Below are 24652 nucleotides of genomic sequence, written 5' to 3'. Positions count from 1 at the left end.
TGGGCCTAGGGTCCCTCACAGGCCTGAAATCTGTGGGTACAAAGTGATGGGGCCCCACACAAGTGCTCATCTTATGATTTCTCTGGAGCAAATTTTCTCCTCTGAAAAATGAGGAGGAAGCCTGCATGACCTCCTCGTACAGAGCTGCCGGAAAGAACAAACCAGATACCGCGATTTATTTTGTGGATGCTTGTGGACAATGGATGTGCTTGGAAAACCGAAAAGTTTTGTGTAGGTGCGGGGTACTATTTTTTAAATTAGACTTCAGATTTCATTTGTGCAGGGAAACCCCAGTGAGGAATTTCCTCTACCAATGAATGCCAGTATCTGCTTTGCATCTTAGAAGCTTAACCTGTTCCTTTGTGGCAAAGAAATTAGGTGATGTATCCATTGTTATACAGCTAGGACGAGTGTGTGTATATGTATGCATGTACAGGCATATATTTAATATGTATGTGTATGTATTGTGTGTGTCCAAGTGTGTGAAAGTATGCATGCATGCTATGGATGGAATCCTGGGCCTGGAGTCAGGAAGACTCATTTCCTGAGTTCAAATCTGGACTCAAATACTAGCTGGGTGACCCTGGCCTAGTCACAACCAATTTTACCTCAATTTCCTTATCTGTAAAGTAAGTTGGAAAAGAAGATGGCAACAACTCCAGTATCTTTGCCAAGAACCACCCCACACACATAAGAAAAAGGGGGTCACAAAATGTTGGACAAGAGTGAAACTACTAAATTATAAAATATGTGTATCTAGTGTGCATGTATACACATAGACAAATAATTTGTTGTTGTTCAGTCATTTTCAGTCATGTCTAACTCTTCCAGACCACATTGGGGTTTTCTTGGTAGAGATTTTGAAATAGTTTGCCATTCCCTTCTCCAGCTGATTTTACAGATGAGGAAACTGAGGCAAACAGGGTCAAGTGACTTGCCCAGAGTCACGCAACTAAGTATCTAAGACCATATTTGAACTCATAAAGATGAGTCTCCTGTTTCTAGACTCAACAATTTATCCACTCTACCACCTAGATGCCACAAAAATGCATGCATTTATATATGTATGTATGTTTGTATGTGTATGTATGTGGGGTGTATGTCTGTGTTCATACACACACAAGTCTTAAACCAAAGTCTTCCTAATTTCAAGGGCAACTTTCTATGGCCTGTGCCTCAATGGACCTCATTATCCCTTTAGTGAGAATTGATTGGAATGACTGTAAAGATGTCCAATAGGGACCCCATGAGAGCACTTTTTCCCCAGTGCACTGAATCTATATATACCACTGATGCAGTCACCTAGTCAGTTAAAACCCAGTAAGCGCAATAGCTTAGGGGAAATTAGTGAAGGAGGAGTGGGCTAGCACCATTGATAAGACTTTTAACCTTTCTGAAGGCCTTTGGGCCCTAATTATCCAGTAGCTGCTGCTGAAGCTAAACCATGATTATATTTCTGAGTCATTTGCATCTCCCTTCCCTCTAAGCATCCTTTCTTGATCAGTTACAGAACCTGACCTAGTTCCAGGCCCTCCTTGGTACCCTGTGGTAACAACAGCATCCCTTTCACATTTTTCAATTTTACAAAAAGTAAACTGCTTTTAATAATGTCTGATAAACCTGAAACTCTTTCAAAACAGATGAAAATAATCTAGAAGATCAGTTGAAGCCACTAATGAACTGTAAGTTGTTTTCCTTTGTGAAGCTAATATTTAGGAAAGAGCAAAACATCTCTTCATCATAGAAATGTGTGGAACTAAAAGAGAGATACCTTGGAATAGTAGAAAGAACACTAGCTCAGTAGTCAGAGAAGCTGATTCCAAATCCTCTCCTGAAATGTACTTCCTGTTTGACCGTAGGTAAATCATCTTCGTTGCCTTGACCTCAGTTTTCTTAGTGGTAAATTGGTGCAGTTGAACTAGATTTCCACACTAGCCTTTTCCAGCTCTTCATCCATGTTCCCATGAATGCTGTTCATGCTATCAGGTGTAACTAATCTATTGATTTGTTTCATACAACTGTTTTGTTTAGAGAGCTCTTTGGGGAAGTGTGACATATTGAGGACTTACTGTGTTAAATAAAAGAAAACACAGCAATAAAACTTAAAAAAAAATAAGATAATTAAGGAAAGGAAGTTAGAAAGTTTTTTTCAGGTGATAAATAGGTAAGGAAAGTGAAAATTTCGCTCTGGAAGACCCGAGCATATTTCCAAAGTATATTGAGTTTTGTCTGTTAGAGAAGATGAGGCAGAAAATCAAAACAGGTAATGATCAGGGAAATACTTGTAAAGTTTGCAAAGCATTATATAAATATTTTCTTATTGGATCTTCCTGATGCTATTATTATACCCATTTTATAGATGAGCAAAGTGGGACAGATACAAATTAAGTGAATGGAATAGTTACACAGCTATTCTGAATCCAGTTTGGAACTTGGGTCTTCCTATTTCTGGCTGTCCAATGACCTCTACCCTTTGTGCCACCGGCATGACTAAAAACAAAGAAAGAAGAAAAAAAAATATGGTGAAATGGAAAACGTTCAGGACTCGTAATCAAATGACTTGACTTTGAATCTCAGTTCTGCAGTTTATTAATTGTGTGACTTCAGATGAGTTTTTGCTTTTATCTATCTCAGTTAACTGAACTGTACATGGTAATGGTCATACAGCATGAGCTATAAGGTCCTTTCATTTCTGGAGATCCTCAGTGTCACCACCCAAGTTGTTTAGCAGTGAGTTTCCAGATAAGCAGGGGTCTTTGTCACTGTCTACACATGTACATTGTGAGCATGTGGATTTCCAATGATGAGCAATTTGCTCATTCACATTTCCAAACAGTTCTGTTGCACTCATGACCAACCGTCCCATTTCATTTGGGGAATATAAGATCTGGGAGAGTTTTTCTGCCTCTTTTTGGCAACTCAATCAGTCACCCAAAATGGAGGCTCACAGGTGAAATTTCCCACTATTCTCAGTGATAACCCACTTTGAGACAGAGAGGAGGGTTATTTCAATGGAAAGTAGAAAGGCAAGGATAGGGGAAAGTGCTGAATTTCTCACATATTTACTTTTATGATACTGAGATGTCCCTGGAAGTAATATTTTAAGGCTCACTATGTCAATACAATTGTATTTATTTTAGAACATCCATATTTATGTGTTGCAGAAGGATAAGTTTTATAAGCTAGATTTCAGAGTGGTTAGAACATAGGAAGAATTGAGATTTGAACCACACCTCAGACAATTACTAATCATGTCACCCTGGGTGAGGTACTTCATCTCTGTCAACCTCAGTTTCCTCAATCTATAAAATTGGGGTGATAATAACACCTATCAGGGCTATTGTGTAGATCAAATGAGATACTATGGGTAAAACATCTTTTTAAAGCATAAAGTACTATATAAATGTGAATTGTCAGAGCCAAAAACCTACCGTTGAAGGCCTGGCTCTAATGTATGGCTACAAGACTACAAGCAAGAAGCATACTCACTTTGACCATTGGCTTGTTCTTCCATAAAAGAGCCAACATGATGCCCATGTTATTCTCAGAGAAATGTTATTCTCAGAGAAACTTCCTCCAAAAAGCAAAGAACAGACAGTCACATAGGAAGATGAAGCAGTCCACAATGGAGAACTGCATTAGCATTAACACAATGCCAAGAGATAGAATGACCCCAAAACTTTGGTCTAATTGTGGAGGACTTAAGGGAAGACATCACCAAGAAATGCATAAAAGAGTAGGCCAATGAATGATCTCAAAGAACCATTTGAGTCTTAGGGTGGGATTCATTTAACCATGTGAAGTTTGCAATCAGATGTGTATTTGAATTTCAGTTCTCATATGCATCACCTTGGTCTACGTTTCCCACTTCCAGGTCTCAATCTCCTCACATAAACGGAATTTTTAAATTGTCACATATCGGTTCTAGTAGATCCAGTAAGTGTGGTTGTGTGAATTCTCTAGCTGTGTTCAACAGCAAATAAGAAGGGGATGTGGGGTGTAATCTAAGATCAGGACTTGACAAGGCACAGTCAGTGAAAGGGAAAGGGGAAAAATACTTTAAAGTTGCGGGGCCACATTAGACTGCTTGCTGGAGGATTTTGAGTGGAGGCAAGGCAACCATTTGTTGGATATAGAGTGTATTCTTAATTAAGTTCAATTGGTGGCCTAAAAGTTTCTTTCCAATTCTGATATTCTGCAATTGTCTTCCAATGATATATCAGTGTTCTATAATGAACTGGTATGAGTAAAGTACTTTGGAATTATTTCCTGGGTGCTACGTAAAATTTAGCTGTTATTGTTTATAACCTGTTAGTAAACAAATGATGTAATCTCTGAGTTGGAAAGGACCTTAAACTATGATTCCAAGATTGATGATGATTTCTTTCTGCTCCCTGAGAGAGAAGTGCTGTGCTGAAACAGGACAATGGGACATACATTTTAAGACATGACTAATATAGGAACTTGCATTTCTTTACTATTTATAATTGTTACAAGGGTTTTGTTTTCATTTTTATGGGTAGAGGTAGGAGAACAAATAAATACATGACTGGGGAAAAAGACTAAAAAAGAAATGACCTTAGGATAATCTAGTACTACTAAAGTGGTTCAGAGTTTAAAAAGAAAAAGGATCAAAGTAAACAAATGATGTACCCTTGTAAAAGACAACATGACAGAGTGGAAACATCACTGACTTAGAATCAGGAGAGTGTTTAGTCTAGGTTCTGTCATTTATGAAATGCTCATCCTTGAAGAATTCATCTCTTCTCTTGATAACAGTTTCCTCATATGGTAAATAAGCATATTTACCTAGTCTACTTTGAAGTGTTCTTATTAGGAATATTTTTTAAACCATAAAACACCATAGAATTGTGAACTATTATAATGATGCAATATGAGGTCACTCAGAAAGTTGGTGGCAGAAGAAAAACCAGCACTGATAACTTTTCATCAAGTAAAATAGTCTTTCTACTATCCCATATAATCTCATTATATAGAAGCTCTTTCTTTCTAGATATTTGCCAGAGAATGAGTACTTGAGAATAGGGATGATGGTGATGATGATGATTACTATTATTATTTTTCTTTAGATGCTTGGTACTTAGTGCATAGTAGGTAACTGATAAACATTTATTAATTAATTGATTTACTGATTGATGGAGTTAGGGCAATCTGTCAGAACATGAGAATAATACAGAGCTTTGGGAGAGAAGCAATGCACAAGTTTTGCTACTTAGATGTAAAGGTCATTCCCACCTCTACTTATAGTAGAATCAAATGAGATATTAGTTATAAAGTACTTGACACAGAATCTGGTATACATTAGGTACTGAATAGATGCCTATTACCTTTCCTTCCCTTGGTGGGAACAATTAAAAAAATGGAAGAGAAATCATCAGACCGGAAGATAATTGTCATTGGCTGATTGGAAGCTAACTCAAGTACTTATTAGTGCATGCCTTAGAAAAATGGACATTGGATTTTGTGAGCATTTTTCTCCAGTACTAATGTTGTATGAGTATTGAATTAAAGATAGATATGGGGATTAAATGGTAACTCTTTGCACTATAGGCTTTCATCCTTCCCCTGCGTGGTTATTGTGTGTGATTGGGAGAAGAGCTGAATACAAGTAGGTATCTACCTTGTATTATGTACCAGCATGTTGTTGTTGTTTATCATTTGTTTAGAAGAGTATCAATGACATCACAGAGTCGATGCCTTGGCTTTTTTGTGAGTTGGATTTAAGCAAACTGTGCAGTTGTCAGCCTCACTCTGTTCCATAGTCCTCAAATTCCAATGGTAAGACAAAAGCCAAGATCCATGGGTGACCATATAAAGTTTGTCATTGATATCTGACCAAACTCTTAAGTATCCCATGGTACAAAATTAAGCCACCTTTATGACCCTGGGAACAAGTTGTTCTCATGTATCCATTCCACTGGTAAAACTCTTCCTATGCTTGGGGTAGATGTCCCCTTAACTCACTGATATACATCAGTCACCCTCAGTCTGATTTAGCCCATCTGCCAAGATGGTTTTACCAGGATATGGCAGGGGCACATGCTACACCTTCTGGGAACCATAGGTGAAAGTTGGATGAAAGGGAACACCAAAGGTGATAAGCAGCCCTGAGAATGGCTTGGCAAGCCCTGATATCAAAGGTGCTAGGCTTCCCTGAACATCCCATCTATCAAATAATTATGTAGTGAGCATTTCATAACAGCTATCTGATTAGATTCTGTCCAGTACATTTGATATTTTCTTTATTTTAATTTTAAAAAATTCAATTGACATGATATTTTCCCCTAGTTACTATATCTGATCTTGATTCTGGACAGTGGAACTTGTCTCTAACTTCACGTTTTCAGGAGAGTGCCCAAGGGTGTGACAGGGTTAGAGGCCTAGGCTATCTAACATATTTCAGTGCCCATGTGAGTCAAACTGTTCCCCTTTTCTCCAATTCTCAGTAACATCTATAACCTCTTATTTTGATAGATATGTATGAAGAGAAAAAAAAAAGTGAAGATAGTGGAGGGGTGAGGGAGATTGAAAGAAAAAAGTCAGAAAAGTGGGAAAAAATGCTAGATTTAGAATCAGATGATCAGATGGTGGAGTAAGAGGTAAATCACCATAATTCTACCATATTCGCCTCCAAACCACCATAAAATGGTGTCCCTAAAGAAATCCTAGAATATAAAAATCAGCAAAATGATGGGTTGAAATAATCTTTTTTTTCTCTTTTTTAAATGAAATTTTATGTTTATTTTTAGCCTACAACATTCATTTCCACAAGATTTTGAGTTATAAAATTTCTCCCCATCTTTCACCTACCTTCCACCTCAGAACAGCAATCCCACTGAATAGCCCCACCTCCAATCTTCTCTCTCCTATATCCTCCCTCATTCCCACTCCAACGTTCCTGTAGGGCAAGATGGATCTCCATACCCCAGTGCCTGTATATCTTATTTCCCAGTGCTTGTAAAAAATAATAATAATAATTTTTAAATTTTTGTTTTTAAAACTTTGAATTCCAAATTCTTTCCCTTCTTCCCTCTTCACCCACCCTTACTGGAAAGATAAGCAATTCAATGTAGGCTGTATATGTGTAGTTACACAAAACTTTTCCATATTGGATACATTGTGAAAGATTGACTATATTTCCCTCCATGCTATCCTGTCCCCCACTTGTTCTATTTTCTCCTTTGACCCTGTCTCTTTTCAAAAGTGTGTTCTTCTAACTACCCTCCTCCCAATCTGCCCTCCCTTCTGATATCCCCCTCTTATCCCCTTCCCCCCTTACTTTCCTGTAGGGTGAGATACCAAATTTAGGGTATATGTTATTCCCCCCTTAAGCCAAATTCAATGAAAGTAAGGTTGACCTGTAACCTTTTGCTTTCCTGTTCTTCCCCTCCATTGTAACAATTTTCCTTTGCCTCTTTTATATGAGATAATTTACCCTATTCTGTCTCTCCCTATCTCCTCTCATTATATTCCTCTCTCATTTCTTAATTTTTATTATTTTAAATATCATCCCTTCCTATTCAATTGATTGTGTGTCTTCTATGTATATCTGTACACATATATACACACACTCACATATGTATTCATATGCACGCATATCCTCCTATATAGACATATATATGTATGTATACACATATATACATATATATATATATACACACACATTTATATTCCCTTCAACTATCCTCATACTGAGAAAAGTTTCATGAGTTACAATTATTGTTTTTCCATGTAGGAATGAAAATAGTTCAACTTTGATAAATTCCTTGTGATTACTTTTCCCTGTTTACCTTCTCATGGTTCTCTTGTTTCTTTATCTGAATGTCAAATTTTAGATTCAACTGTGGTTTTTTCATCAAGAATGCTTGAAAGTCCTCTATTTCATTGAATGATCATATTTCCACACACACACACATTATACTCAGTTTTGCTGGGTGGGTGATTCTTGGTTTTAATCCTAGCTACTTTGACCTCAAGAATATCATATTCTAAGCCCTTTGATCCCTTAATGTAGAAACTGCTAGATCTTGTGTTATCCTGATTGTGTTTCAACAATATTCAAATTGTTTCTTCCTGGCTACTTGTAATATTTTCTGCTTGTTCTGGGAACTCTGAAACCTGGCTATAATATTCCTAGTTTTCTTTTCAAGATCTTTTTCAAAAGGCACCTTGTCACACACCCCAGGCCTTCCACCCGAGACAGCTATCCAGATCCAAGCAGGTTAAAGCATGAGCAAATTACCCCTTGGTTCCTTGGCACCCCTATAATCTTCAGGACAGAAGCTCTGAAGCAGCCATGTGGCAGCAGTTCCAGGGCCACCCCTTCTCTGCCACTTCTCACCCCAGAGGGCAATTTTCAGAAAGCGCTGTCCCTGCCAGTTCCAACAGAGTCCTACACTGACCTTTTACTTTGTCCTTGGCATTTATGGTGTATTAATTCAAGAATCCACCATAGCTGCTGGTGATCCATTCTCCCAAAGTCTGTTCCAGCCACTGCTGGTTGGGGCCTACCTGGGGCTAAACCTGTGGGCTAGTGTGGGGCTGGGTTCTGCTCCCAGTGTGCTGCAATGGATCCTTCCTGCCAGTCTGCCAGGCTTCCTTCAGCAGGAGTTTTGTTTGTCTCTATCACTTTGTGGATTCTGTAGCTCTAAAGTTTGTTTAGAGTCATATTCTACAGGTAGTTGTGGTGGTTATGGGGGGAGCTCGGCTAGTTTTCCTGCTTCTAAGCTACCATCTTGGCTCTGCCCCTGAAATAATCTTTTAGGTGAAGAAACTTGGACAACTGACAAAAAAAAAAGATTCATTTTGCTTGGGTAAAAGATAAGGATAAATTTTTTCTATGACCAGATTATTTTGTTGTTATTTCTTTCTTATCTTTTTTTTTTTTTTTGGCTTTTTTCCTTTCTTTTAAATTTGATCTCTGCTCCCAGGGTGGAAGGGGAAATATTGCAGGCTTTTCATGCCAGAAGCTGTAAGATCTGACTATTTACCTGGTGCTATAGTGATGTTGCCCTGAGGCCCCCAAGGGAACCCTTTTTTTTGGCGTGTACTCTTTCTGGGAGGATTAGGAACCTGGCACATGGTGCTTATCTAGGGTTCTAGGCTGGTGTACACCATGTGTTGAGGGATGTAGTGTGTTTATGTGTTTTCCTTGGGCTACCCTGCACCGTGTGTAGTTCCTTAGAGCTATGCTGAGGCAAGGGGAGGGAGGTGCTGGTGGTGGTATTTTCCTGCTATACCACATTGGGGCTCAGGATCTCCTGCTGGTTTTCATGGTGACAGGGAATATCAAGATACAAACTCAGAAGAAGGCACCAATATCAAAATACCTATGGGTAAAACCCCAAAGAAAAATGAGAAGTGGTCCCAAACTCAGAAAGGACTCAGAAAAAAAAAACAAAAAAAGAGCTTAAATGTCATATAAGAGAAATAGAAGAAAAATTGGGAAAAGGAATGAGAGCAATGCAAGGAAATTATGAAAAAAAGAGTCAGCATCGTGGAAAGAAGAAAACACGTCCTTAAAAAGTACAATTGACCAAATGGAAAAGGAAGTACCAAAGCTAACTGAGGAAAACAATTCTTTAAAAGTAAGGATTTGGCAAGTAGAAGCGAATAAATCTATGAAACATGAAGAATCAATCAAATAAATTTAATAGAATAAAACATAGAAGAAAAGATAAATTACCTCTTTGTAAAAACAACTGACCTGGAAAATAGATCTAGGAGAGACGATGTTGAAATCATTGGGCTACCTGAAAGTCATAATTAAAAGGTGGACCTGAACAGCATCTTTCAAGAAATTATTAAACATCCCTGATATCCTGGAACCAGAGATCAAAGTAGGCATTGAAAGAATCACCAATCACCTAAGAAAAGAGATCCCAAAATAAAAACTCTGAGGAGTATTATACTCAAATTACACAAATATCAGGTCAAGGAAAAAAAAATAACACAAGTGGCCAGAAAGAAACGATTCAAATATTGGGAAGTCACTATCATGATTACATAGAACTTAGCAGCTGCAATGTTAAAGGATCAGAATTCATGGAATATAATATTCCAGAAGCAAAGGAAGAAAACTATAACCAAGAATCGCTTATCTGGCCTAACCTAAGCATAATACTTCAAGGGGAAAAATAGTCATTCAATGAAGTAGAAGGATTTCAAGACTTTATAAGGAGAAGACTATAATGAAAAAAAAGGTGTTATCTCCGTTATCAACACTCAATGGAAATATAACAAAGATAAAAAGGGAAAAGAAAAACATAAGGGATTCAATGAAGCTGAACCATTTACATCCCTACATGGGAAGATTATACATGTAATTCTTAAATTGTACCATTAATAGTACAACTAGAAGGAATATACATAACCAGAGAATGCTGGTTTAAGATGAATTTGAGGGAATGACATAAAAATAATTAAGTGGTGAGAAAGAAGGAAGGGAGAGGCAGAATGGGGTGAATTGTTTCCTATGAAGAGAAATAAAAAACCTATTACAATAGAGTGAAAGATGGGAGGATGAGCCATGGGTATCTTTTGTACCTTACTCAAATCTGTATTGACTCAAAGAGGCAATAATATTCACAATTGGTTGAATATAGAAATCTATCTTACCCAACAGGCAGGTAAAATGGGAGGATATTAAGTAAAGGGATGGGGAAACTGGTAGAAGAGAGCCAGAATGGGATAAACTCTCACATAAAACTGAAGTGGCAAGCAGAATAGATTAAAATAAAAACAGAATCCTATAATATTGGGTTTACAAGAAACACACTTGAAAGAGAGAGACACACACAGAGCAAAGGTAAGGAGCTGGAGAAGAATCTATTATGCCTCAGCCTAAGTATATTTTTTAAAATGGGGTAACAATTCTGATTGCAGACAAATCAAAAGCAAAAATAAACCTAATTAAAAGAGATAAGGAAGGAAGCCACATCTTGCAAAAAGGTACCATAGATAATAACAAACAAGTAATAGAAATCATTACAAAATGTAAAATAGATAATTTTAATTATATTAAAATAAATGTCTTTTGCACAAACCAAATCAGTGCAACCAATATTAGATGAAAACATAGGGAAACAATCTTTACCACAAGTGTCTGTGACAAAAGCCTTATTTATCAAATATGTGAGATTTCAGTCAAATTTATAAGAAAAAATACAAGTCATTCCACAACTGATAGTCAAAGAATCTGAAAAGATTAAAGAAATGCAAATTAAAATACCTGAAACCTATTAGACTGGCTAATATGACAAAAAAGGAAAATGATTAATGTTGGAGAGGAATGTAAAAACTGGGACACTAATGCACTCTTGGTGCAGTTGTGAACTGATCCAACCATTCTGGAGAGCAATTTGGAACTATTCCCAATGGGCAAATAAACTATACAGACCTTTAATCTGTTGATACCACTGCTAGGACTGTATAACAGAGAGATCATATAAAAGGGAAAAAGGACCCACATACACAATAATATTTAGCATAGTCTTTTTCACTGTAGCAAAATATTAGAAATTGCGGAGATGCTCATCAAATGGGAACTATATGGTCTATGAATGTTATAGAATGCTATTATACAATAAGAAATGACGATCAAGCAGATTTTAGAAAAACCTGGAAAGACTTGTACAATGCAAAGTGAAATGAACAAAACGAGAACGTTGTATGAGCAACATGATCAACTACAAAACACTTGGCTCTTCTCAGCAACACGATGATCCAAGAGAAGTACAAAGGATTTAGGAAGGAAAATGTTATCCACCCCCACAGAAAGAACTGATGGACTCCCAAAGCAGAGCAAATCATACTTTTCTCATATACTTTATTCTTTCTCATGTATTGTTTCCTTTTGATCTGTTTCTTCTTTCACAACTGTTACTAATATGGAAATGTTATCTATGATAGAACATTCATAATCTTGTAATGGTAATATAATTTGAAATTGAAGATCCCTTTGTGTTGGCAAAGGTAGCAGGTACTTAGTAATCAAGCCTCTGTTGGGGAAACAGAAGGTATGAACTCCTGTTGCTGACATAACAGGAAGGGGTTGGCTGATACAGGAAGTACCTAATGCTGTGTGTATATAAGGAAAGCCCCAGAGACACAGTAAGAATTTCTTGGGACCAGCATCTGGTGACAGAGCAGCTCTAGAAGAGAGAATGGAGAACTGAGCCAGAATTTCCTGAGAACTTGTGGTGGTGGAGCTTCTTCTGAACAGGAGTCAGGAGGCCAGGAGCCCAGGAACCCTGGTGACAGAGGAGCCCAGGAGCCTAGGAACCAGGAGCCCAGGAGAAGCCTGAGAAAGCATAACTGGGATGCTGAGACTTTGTCTGTTTTTGACTTGGTTGAGCCTTGAATTCCTGGGAGCAGAAATTATGAAGGAGTTGAGATGGATTGCACCCTGTGAACCTCAGTGTAGAGAGCAGGACCTACCCAGAGAGCTAGACAAGGAACTGGGAGCTGTCTGCCATTGAATCCAGGTGACAGTCTAGTTAATCCAGTTAGAATCTGGGATCAGATTCTAAGAACCAGCCCAAGTCAAGAAAGAAAGATTTCTCCCTGGGTACTGAGTAATGATGAAATGAGTTGCCCCATGAGTGGAAGACTTTGAATAAGTGACCGATTGAGTGAAATAAGTTGCCGCATGAGTGGAAGACTTTGACTATTGTACTTCGAGATGATTGTTCTTTGATCTAAATATTGTGACCACTTTGGTGAAAACTATATGGTCATTTCAATGATAAGCTGTTGTGAATACCATATTTTGATTTTCTGTGATAAGTTGTAATATTGTGAATGTTGTACCTTGATTTTCTGTGAATGTTTTCCTTTGATTTGTGATGGAATAAATAAACTATTCACTATACTGTGTAATCAGAACTTTAAAAGCTGTTTACAGTAGCAGTCCTCTGGAAAGCTGCTGTGCATGGCATTACAAATCTATATCCAATTTCCTGCCATTTTATGAAGAGGGGATGGGAGGGAGGTAGAAAAATTAGAACTCAAAAATTTGTAAAAATGACTATTAAAAATTGGCTTGACATGCAATTGGGGAAAATATTAAAGAAAAAACTTTACAAAAACCAATCAGATCATGGTTTAAATCTCAGCTCTGACACTTACGGCCTATATGGCTCTTGTCTGGTCACTTACAATTTCTGTTCCTTATTCCTAATTTATAAAATGAAAAGTGTGGGCTAAAATATGTCTAAGGCTCCTTTCAACAATAAATCTATGATAATAAAATGAAACTTTGCACATCATTAATTCATCCCAGGTCATTCAAAGAAGTTCACAAGAATTAAAAATGGGAGTCTGTTTAGTTTTGCTTATTTTTAATGAGAAGGAGACCTTAAAATGTCTACCACTTATGGCCTCAATATATAAAATATGCTTAGTGAATTCTAGATAATGATAAATTCTATCACCCTTCCTTTTGACTGTCCAGTAGAAACCTACAGTGCATGGAATGGAATATTCTAGCTGTATCCAACCAGTGCCATGCCATTCATTGTTTACACTAGTGGATTTTGGAAGCGTGGTCTTTCATTTTGGGGGACTCTTGTGATACTGAAAACCCAGGGCACAAGAATAAGGCTGGTGCAGTTTGTCAGTTATTTAATTATTCTCCTATCTACACTTGTTTTTGAAGCTTATCAGAGTAAAGTATTGTGATCAGCCCAGCTGTCACTGTTCTCCTAGTGGCTTGCAATGCTATAGTCTTGATTTCCATTGTAATGCAATTAATCTTCTGCTTTGCACTAATGGATGAACAAGCATATTTACTGCAGCATAAAATCCTAATTATTTTTTGAACAGATGCATAAAGGGAATGTAAATTAATGGCAAGTGACAAATGTGATAAATGTAGAGGATATCTTTAAATGCCAATGCTTCTGCGCTGCAGACAGATCCCATCCACGATGGCCAAACTTGTACAGTCTGTGCTTATCCAGCTCATAAAATGTAAACATCAATCCATGTGATGTGCCTCCCCCAGTGAGTTCCTGGTGTGGTTCAGGATTTACCAATGGTACAATTGCCAAGGAATACTGCCTGCTTCGAGACAATGCTTTTTGAGAACTTCTGTAATTCTGTTCTCTATTTCACCCAGCTGCTCTCACCCCAACTTCTACTCTGAATGTTTCCTTTCAATTGTCATAAAATCAGGTAATTTGTGAGCTGAAAGGCACCTAAGATAAAGGAACATAAAATACTGCACAAGGCAGTCCTGTATGGAATAGATGGGATATGGAATAGAGAATATGAGATCTATAAGGGATATTGGAATAGAAATTTCAGAGCTGGGAGAGAAATTAGGACATGATGTTTCAGAATTATAAGGGATCTTATATCACACAATATGCATGTTAAAACAGGAAAGAGCCTTACTCAAATCATTGACCATCAAAGCTATAAAAAGACATAGGTATCATATAGCTCAATCCCCTCATTTTTTAAAATGAGGAAATGGAAAATCAGGAAGATGACATGATTTGCCCATATCTAGCAAATGACATGGCTGAAACTTGGACTGAAGTGTTCTGAGGCTACCTTGAGTTCAGTGTTCTGTCCATAACACCTTTCTGCTCCCTTTGCCTTCCTTTCTGTGCACAGCTATTTTGAGGTTTTGAAGGGCTTTAATTAATTTAATTATTTTCAATTATTTTAAACAATAAATTAAAAAAATAAAAACAAGTAGAGATAGAAAGTTGCGAAGAGTCTTAAAAAACATCTTCTGAACTATGTTTGGTATTTGTTGGAATGGAAATGAAGCTAAACCAGATCTGAAGCTTCTTTACATTTCTCATAAAACTGTGTCTTCAACACACACACACACACACACACACACACACAGAGATCTTTTGCAGTTAGGTAAAGTTTATGGACCACTTTTAACCTTGTATTTTAAATGAATTAAATCTATATAGTATTCCAAAGGAAACCAAGAACTTTTAAATACTCTTATCACAATATTAAGAGAAAACCATCTCATGGATTTTTGATTAAGAATCCTGGTACTGAAGTCAGTGTGGTAGAGCAGAATGAGCACTGCATTGGGAATCCTAGAACTTGGTCAAAATCCCATTGTTACTATTCTTGTGACTTTGGTCAAAGCACTTACTGTCTCAAGGATTCAGTTCAATGAGGGTGCACATTAAATGACCTACCTGCAAGGTACCCTACATGATCCTTAATTGATCTCTCTCTGTCTCTCCCCTTCAGTTGTATGCTCTTAAGCTTTCTGCTTCCCACATACCTACTTTCTTACTTTCTCAGGATGCCAGGGTCTCCCTTCTACTCACCCACAGGCACTGGGATAGTTGGCAATTTTGTGAGAGTATGATTCAAGGATGGTGAATTTCCATGTATGAGACAAACTAGATAGTTCTCGACTTTAACATTTTGCCTCATGGAAGGGGATCATCTTCATTCTGGCATTTTTTTTTCTAACAAAGAATCACTTCATGGGGACCAAATATATACAAAATCACTTTCACCCTAATTTACTTTACAGAGGGGCTTCACTGGGTAGGACTTCCTAGTGTTCCATGATAGTTCACAAACTCCAAAGATTTCAATCTGCCTGAACTAAGAAATTTTGAATCTGCATCGGACTATTAAAAAAAATCCTCAATACTGTCTTTGGCTTGGGCAGGTAGGCAATGCAGTAGATAGAAACAAGCAACTCCAGTTAGGAGGACCTGAGTTCAACTTCAGCCTCAGACACTTATTAGCTGTTTGACCCTGGACAAGTCACTTAATCCTGATTGCCTCCAAAATAAATATTTTCTTTTGCTCCCCAAACCACCATAGATCTGATGTAGGTGGTACAGTGGGTAGGGTACTAGACCTGCAGTCAGTAAGACCTGAGTACAAATCCAGCCTTAGAGACTTACTAGGTGTGTGGTCCTGAGCAAGACATGTAACCTGTTTGCCTCAATTTCCTCATCTCAGTAATGAGAATAATAATAGCACCCATCTCTAGAATTGTCATTAGGATCAAATGAGATGATATTTATGAAGTACTTTTAAATGCTTGAGGTGGGCTAAAAATCTAGCAATACTACTGTTGCTGAAACTGATGAAAATTTTCTTAAAATTCAGAAGGAACTTTGTATTATATAGCTCAGGATTAGGGAACCTGCAGCCCTGAGGTTACATGTGGCTCTCTAGGTCCTCAAGTGTGACCCTTTGGCTGAATCCAAACTTCCCAGGAAAGGACTTATTCTGTGACCTTGAGGCCACAGGTTTCCTACCCCTGCACTCTAGATCAGCACCAGAGAAAATGATGATGTAGCTGAGAAAGGTGATAAGGCCCCATTTTTCTTTACTGTTTAGATTCTATTTACAGGAGTCTATTGGATACAAGGGAAACTAATGAACATCATAAGAGGGGAAAAAATGCCCAAGTCTGCAAGAATACATTGCTGGTTCATCGTTACTTAGCTGCAATGCCCCATGCATTATTATCCTGTCCTTTGGAGATGACTCTTTGAATGTTGAATAGTCACAATGGGACAGTTTGCCGATGAAATGATGTTTCTGCTGTGATTTTTGTTGGACACTTTTTTTAAAGAATCCACTTAAATTACTACTCCTTTATCCAAACACAAGCATGTTGGATATTTTCTGTGCTACCCAGACCATCATCCACCTGGCTTCTCTTCATTCGAAAGAGATGCAGCATAGTTTATTGGATGGAGTGCTGGGTTAGGATTTGGGAAGACCTAGGTTCAAATTACACTAGAGGTTCTTACTGTATGACTGTGGATAAGTAAGTTACTTAACTAGTGATTCCTTCACATATATATAATGGGTCTCATAAAAGTTCCTACCTTACAGAGTCTCTTTAAAAAATGAGAGCTGATTGTGTAATTATATAAATGAGAATCATTCTACAATACTCTCTAACTTACCTCCTACTACACCCCTGGTTTCTAGTCTTTAATTTGCCTGAGATTCTCCTCATTGGAGGAGAAAAGGATGATACTATATCCCTGCTTTGCTGGTGGGTGGAGTAAACTCAAGAGTTTGGGATAGGAGGGACTTCCTTTCCCCCTCTAACTTAGAGAAAGGAAACCTGTGATTCCAGATACACTAGAGAGAAATAAAGACTATGTAGGGCAGGCATGTAGGAAAAATCCAAATCGCAAACACATTCTTGATCACCACCTTACCTTCCTAGAAACAAGGGAATTTTCCCTTCAATTATATTTGGTAATTTCCCTTCGTTGAGTTGAGATGTCTCACACATCATTTGAAAATTTGTTCATTCCAGGTATTGGCTGTTATATTCTGATCTGTACAACTCCTTTGATTTCTCTTTCTTGCCTGATTGGACAAATGCGTTTATTTTCTACTCACTATGTGTGATAACCTTTTGGATGATCGGGATTTCATGGAAAGAATTCAAGCAGAGTTGTCTATTCTTCGACACAATGACACCTCCATGCTACATGTAGGTGATGTCCTCAGTATCAACATAAAATGGGGAAAATTGTATGGTCTACATCATGGTGTTAATGTGAGAATAATTATGATAATAATAGGAAGTGGTTTGTAAATCTTAAGATGCTAAAGAAATATTAGCTGTTAATATTATATATTATGTGTGTTCTATAAGATGTGTCTGCTCTGGGGGGGAGAGTAGCAATATTCAAAAGCTATCTCTGCTTATAACTCATGATAAATAACAGAAAGGGACTAAAAAGCCCGCTAATGTTTACAGCATTAAGCAAGGGTCTATTTTACTATCCTTTTGAAAAGCCTCCTGCCTGACCTTTGTTGTCCTACCTCCTTTACCTAGAGGGACCAAGGTGATGAAATGGATAGAACTGGATCTGGAGTCAAGGATCCTTGAGTTCAAATCCAGCTTCAGGCACTCATTATCTGAGTGATGCTAAATTACTTAATTTCTGTCTAGTTTCCTTATATGCAAAATTAAGATATATATATATATATATATATCACAGAGTTTTATTGGGATTAAATGAAATAAAACTTGTAAATTGCTTAGTACAGTGCCTGATATACACTAGGTACTCAATAAATGCTTGTTTTCTGCCTTTCCTTTGCCTGTTTTCTTCCTGAATATCTATATAATCCTGTGAGCAGCTTCAGAAACTCTAGTCCCGAACGTTAGTCACGATTTTATGCTCTGTTTTCTTTGCTGGACCCAAAATATCAATTTCCTAAGCTGTGGAAGGGTTTTCAGATGCTTTACTGGTAGGACTGCTCACACAGAGGAAATCAAAGATCTTTTGAAATATTAAAACAAGCATCATTTAAATCAAAATAGTTCTTCAAGGTCAGATTTCAAACTCAGCAGAAAGGTTTGACATAAGAGGAATGTGACTTCTCCGGTGTTACAGATAGCGAGATTTCTTAGAGAAAGCATGATGGAGATTATTTAGATTGGTATGTCCTAACTACAACTACACTAATTGGTATTCAGAGTATCTTTTCCATATAAAAAACGTTTTTTTTTGTTTCAAAGATTCTTAATTCTTAAAATGTCCACCTTTTTGGAAATGAATTTATCCTTCCCTACATTCTATTCCTTCAGGATCCATTTGCAGTCTTTGGCCTGCTTCCTAGTCCTGTAGTATCAGTACTCCCAGCTTCTGAGGATTTAGTGCTGAAGCATTGAATGTGGTGAGATCTTGACTAGAACCTACATCATTTAACTTTCTCTCCAGTGTTCTTTCTACTCCCCAACCATGTTAAGCATAGATCTGCCCAGGAATACTAGAATGAATGAGATCAATCTAAGTTGTCTCTGAGCCAGTTTTAAAATACTGGATCCACAAAAAGCTGCCATTGTTGGTCCCCCAATGGCCTGGGCTGCCTAGTAGAGCTCCCCAATACAATTCATTTCCCCATCTCCCTTCTTACCGGGCCCCCAAGCTGAGTTGATTAACTCAAGAAATGATGGTTACTTCTTCCAGATGTTGCTGCCTTCCCTGAAGAAATGAGCCAGAAGGAGACAAGTACACCACAAAGACTTGAAAAGGTCCCTATAAAATGTGCAAAATAATACATTATTCAGAAATAGAAGTCATTTCACTGACACAATGCATGCCCATCTAGCCTTTCAGGGAGTTCTCTGCTTTTTAGTTTTGTTTTGTTTATTTTCCCTTGGAAACTCATCAGAAGTAAAATAGATCTTTTAAAAAAATCTACTAGTTTAAAAAAATTCAAACCAAATTAATGCTTGTAAAGGTAGACAAAGAGCTTTTTTGAAATTTCTGGCACTCAATCTGCCTGTGTGTGTAAATGAACACACTCATTGTACATTCACATGTTGTTATATAGTAGTTTTAGTTATATTTGACTGTGATGCTATTTGAGGTTTCTTGGCAAAGATATTCCTTCTCCAACTCATTTTACAGAAGGGGAAACTGAGGCAAACCAGATTAAGTGACTTACCTAGGGTCACACAATTCATAAGTGTATGAGTCCAGATTTTAAACTCAGAATATCTCTGATTCCAGGACTGTTTTTTCTATCTACTGTACCACCTATCTGCCCAATATGTATGTGTGTGTGTATATGTATGTATAAATCATCCATGGAGCACAGACATTTTGTATGTATATCTACCTATGCTTGGCAAAATTTCGTTTGGAATATATTCTAATGAAAAGAATCACAGTGGAGTATCCAGAGCTAGTGTCCCACTTCTGCAGCTAACTGGCTATTTGACTTTGTGGAAGTTACTTTTGATCTCTGTGTTTTGCTTTCTTGATTTATAAAATGAAAGTTTTATTTCAGGGCTAATTTTTGTTTTGGCCATGGATGGTTTTCACAGTCTGGTAAAACCCAGGAACACCTTCTCAGGATTATGTTCTGAGATCCACACAATGAATAGAAAATTATAATAAACAGAAATTATATTAAAATGCAATTATGAGTACAATTTTTAAAAATTTCAATGTATCCTAAATTAGTAGCACATTAGATCTCTAAAGTCTCACTCAGTAGTAACAAGGATTTTACGTTATAAGTTCTAGCATTCTTCCCAGAACTTACTGTATTCGTCTCTTTTAAGGTTCCTCCTGGCTTAAATGATCTCTGTTTCCATTATTTTATGACTTGTTATTGCATCATATTATTTTCATAGTTTTGGAATGAAGTGCATGCCTGAAAAGACAGCAAGGAGTGAAAAGTGTCAGAAACTTGAAGCAGGTTGTGGTTAAATGGAGGCTGTTGGGAAAGATGGTGCAGGAATGACTTTGACCTGGCATTTAGGGAACCGAGATCCTACCCTTGACTCTGCCGTTAATTCTCTGCGTGACTTTGGACAAGGCAGCTTCCTTCTCTGCACTTCAGCTCTTTTCTCATCTGCTAAATGCAAGACATGGTCTAGATAATATCCTATAATATCTCTCCGAGTACTGAAGTGTTATTGTTCTTTGGTATGATTACATTGATTCCATACTTCATTCAGTAACTCTCCCAGTAGTTCCTCATAGATTTACCGAAATCAACCTTAGGATATTGCAATAATACATCTTAGATTTTAATAGAGTTCCCTTGTTTAAAAGCTATCATACTGAGTTCTGGACCTGATTAAATGATATGAATATAGACTGGGCCTGAGACATCTAGGTGGTGGAGTGGATAGAGGGCTGAAAGTGCAGTTGGAACATTTGATTTAAAATCCTCCCTCAGTTAAACAAACAAAAAAAAAACATTAAGAGCATACTATGTACTAAACACTGTTCTAAGCACTGAGGGGGGTAAAAAGGAAAGATAGAGCTTTCTTTCAGGGAGCTTACAATCTAGTCATAGAAGACAATGCCCAAAAGGAAAATGAAAAAGGGCAGAAGGAGAGAAGGAAACCACGCAATATATGGGCTATTTTGTAGAAATACATAGCAGTGTAAACAGGTGGGAAGTCAAAAAACAAATGGATGTTCTAGGCCTCCTTCTTAAAAGGAGGTTCTAGGAAGATCTCACTACCTTCCAAATCAAAATGAGGATCAAAGAGTTAGAAATAAATGATGAGGTATGGGATCTAGGCCTGAAGTAATCTTGACAGGTAAAGAGGTTTCTTAGGCCTATGAACAAATTTCAGAGGAGTATAGATTCTTTTACTAGCTATGTGATCCTGGGAAATTCATTTAACTTCTCTGTGCCTCAGTTTCTCCATTTGCAAAATGAAAGAATTAGCCTCTAACGTTCCTTTCATCTGATAATCTTATGATGTCATTAATACAGGAAATTACCAGGCAATAACATCTTTTCTCTCATTACAGGAAGGTACCTTCCCAGCATTTTTATAGTCTTAATGAGCTTCCTAGAGTAGTTGTTTCAAAATCAAATAGAAGCAGACAGTCACTAATCTCTACATACGTACGGATCACTGTGGCCTATATATTGGTTTTATTTTAAAATGTAATGTAATATATGTTCTATATTACTTTTATTTTGTCAGATATTTTCAAATTACATTTTAATTTAGTTTGGTAGCCTGTAGGGTGTTGGCCAGCATTTAGATCTTGAAACTATTTGATACCTTTGATCAAGAGCAGAGAGAAATGAAGTGTTCGGTGTCACAGAGCCAGTATATGCCAGAGATATTTCCCAAACCCAGATCTTCCTGGGTTCAAAGCTGGATCTCTAGCTACTAAACCACAAGCTCTGCCATTAATTAATAGCTAATATAATTTTCCTTGTTGTGGGAGTCTTCCATAATGAGTTCTTAGAATACAAAGGCAAATCAGGACCCTAATAATACCTATTCATACCACATCGAACTATGTAGGAGAAGGCACAGAGATAAAAGTGTTTCATTTTTATTAATGCGATACAGTACATTTGCGTCATATACAAAACTTGTCTGATACATGCCTCATGCCTTCATCGAAGAGACATTCCAGTAGGTATAATATGTTATTGTTGTTGCTTAGAGATTAAGGGTCTAGCAGCTGGGAGTAAGTGGATACAAGAGTGAGGAAGTATCTCGATGGGTTTGTTCACTCATTGATTTGGGATCTCCCTCCATGCCTTGACATTCTGCAATGAGATTATTAGATAAGAAAGATGATTAGAAGATTAGAAAAGAAAATCTTGAAAAAGGCATTAAAAACATGGACATACCATGTTTCCCTGATAATAAGACCTATCCCGAAAATAAGCCCTCCCCTTACTGTGTAAGATTCCTCTAAAATAAGCCCTCCCCCGAAAATAAGCCCTATTGAGATTGCTACTGTAGTGAAGGTGATCCCCTGCGTTACATGCTACATTACGGTACCCTCTGTATGCACTGTCCCCCCCGTGAAATGCACTCCGTGCTCCGAGCTGCATCCAATCAGAGCTGCAGCAGTGGGCGCATCATCCTGTTCTTTATTGAATTCATTATTGAATAAAGGTACATTTTTTTGTTCACATTTGCCTGTTTATTAAAATTGCTGTCAATGTTCATTAAAATAAGCCCTCCCCTGAAAATAAGCCCTCTGGTGTTTTTCTGTCCAAAAAAATTAATAAGACAGTGTCTTATTATCGGGGAAACATGGTATCAGATAACACTCCTGCTGTCTTGGGAGGGAGGGGGAGAAAATTTAAAACTTATGGAAGTGAATGTTAAAAATTAAAACAATAAATAAATTGACAACCGTAAAAGAAAATCGACATTGTTGAGATTCACAATGGACCAGTGGCCTCTCTAATTTTGTTTTCTTGTCTATAAAATGATGAACATAATACCCATAGTGCCCACTCACAATTACTCTGAGGGTCATGTGAGATAGAGGCAAAGCATTTATGCTTTCTGGGCTTAAATTTCTCATATCTAAAATGAGGCGGATTAGATTTTATCCCCCATAAGATTCCTTTGTGGTCTTGATCTACAATCCTGAAGTCTTAAAAAGAGTACAATAAATCTCTCCTATAAACCTATCTATGTGACTCAACTGTTTCTGAATGCTTCTTTATCGATACAGTGTTAGTGAGCCAATGTATATATTATCAGTCACTAATATAAGATTTAGAAGGATTTTTTCATGCATTGTCTCATTTGAACCTCTCTACTGTCCTTGATTTCAATTCTTTGCCACCACAAAAAGAGCTGATAAAATATTTTTTTACATATGGGTCTTTTCCCCTACTTGTATGATCTCTTTGGGATATAGCCCTAAAAGTGGCATTGATGGGTCAAAGGCTATGGCCATTTTATAACCCTTTGGGCATAGTTCCCAATGGGTCTCCAGAATTGTTGGATCGGTTCACAACTCCACCAACTCAGTAACCCTTTGAGAGAGCTATTAGAGATCTTGTTACCTTCATTTTACAGGTGAGGAAACAGACCAAAGGAGTTTAAGTGATTTGCCCAGAATAAAACAGCTAGCACATAACAGATGCAGGCTCAAGACTAGGACTCCACAACTGTTCTCACCGTGGGGAGACTGACTCAGTGTTTCAAATTACTCTGGTTATTATCCAGGTAGGAAATGTCTTTCCTTTCAGTCCCTATCACCTGTACTTATCCCACAACCCCACAGAATCATGCCCTAATGTCTGCAGGTACTTCCTGACCTGTGAGCTGTGCACACATTCTCCCATCTGCCCTTTTTACCCTTCTCCCAATACATACAAGAGAGCTCAGCTGAAAGCTGACTCAGAGACACCTGTGAGAAAAGCCCTCTGCTCACTCATACTCAGCACATTGATCCCCCGCCAAAATCTCATGTTCTACTTCACAATCCCACAGTGACAACACATCAACCGATAATTCTCTCAGATTAGGCACGGTCTTTTTGTTTCTGTATTCTGAAATTTTGCTATCCATAATAGCCCAACCACACTAACCAGGCATGCATTCAAACCACCACACTTCCTCTAACAGGAATACCAATGTCAGGTGTATCTATGTGTGGAAAATCCTAATACTTCTCCAATTCTTCTATGATTTAGGAGTGTGAGTACTGATCCTTATAAGTAGAACTGGAACTTTTCTGGCTTAGTATACACCCATTAGGTGGCCTTCCAGTCATACAACAAACAGCCGGAAGAAATTTCTCCAAGTTTGGAGAATCATTTTAGCCTATTGAAAAACAACTGTAATGTCATGACAGTTTTAAGAATGGCTGATATTAGTGGGGTTGTTAGATTGCCTTTATTTTGAGCTGTGCGGTACAATGAACTGATTTTGAAATGAACTTGGCTTGCTGGTGCATCAACTTCTCTGTGCATGGCCAATTTCAGTAGGACCCAAGACACCTGATGCGGTCTAATTAGGGTGGTGAACCATGACTATTCTATGTTTGATAAAAGTATTTCATGAATTGTCATTGACTTTTAGACAGTATTCAGATTTTGTCTGTTTCCTCATTTTATTTATTTACTGCCACAGGCTCTATCCATGGGATATGTTAGATCAAGTATAAAAACAGGAAGAAAAAAGGAAGGAAATATTAATTATGCACTTACTATAAGTTCATCACTATTCTAATGGCTGTGGATACAAATACAAGCAAAAAGATAGCCCATACCTCAAGGATCTTATATTCTAATGGGGGAAAACACACACCACGAGCTGAGAAGGGGCACAGAGATGAACACTGAGATACTAAGCTTTGGGGCATGGTTTTACACACAGGGAAAAATCTGTTCTTTGGCA

The sequence above is a fragment of the Petaurus breviceps genome, unplaced genomic scaffold, assembly GCF_028583685.1.
Source record: "Petaurus breviceps papuanus isolate PSGF00001 unplaced genomic scaffold, PetGlider_PUasm1.0 188, whole genome shotgun sequence".
Lineage (NCBI taxonomy): Eukaryota > Metazoa > Chordata > Mammalia > Diprotodontia > Petauridae > Petaurus > Petaurus breviceps.
Note: the sequence above shows the minus strand (reverse complement) of the source record.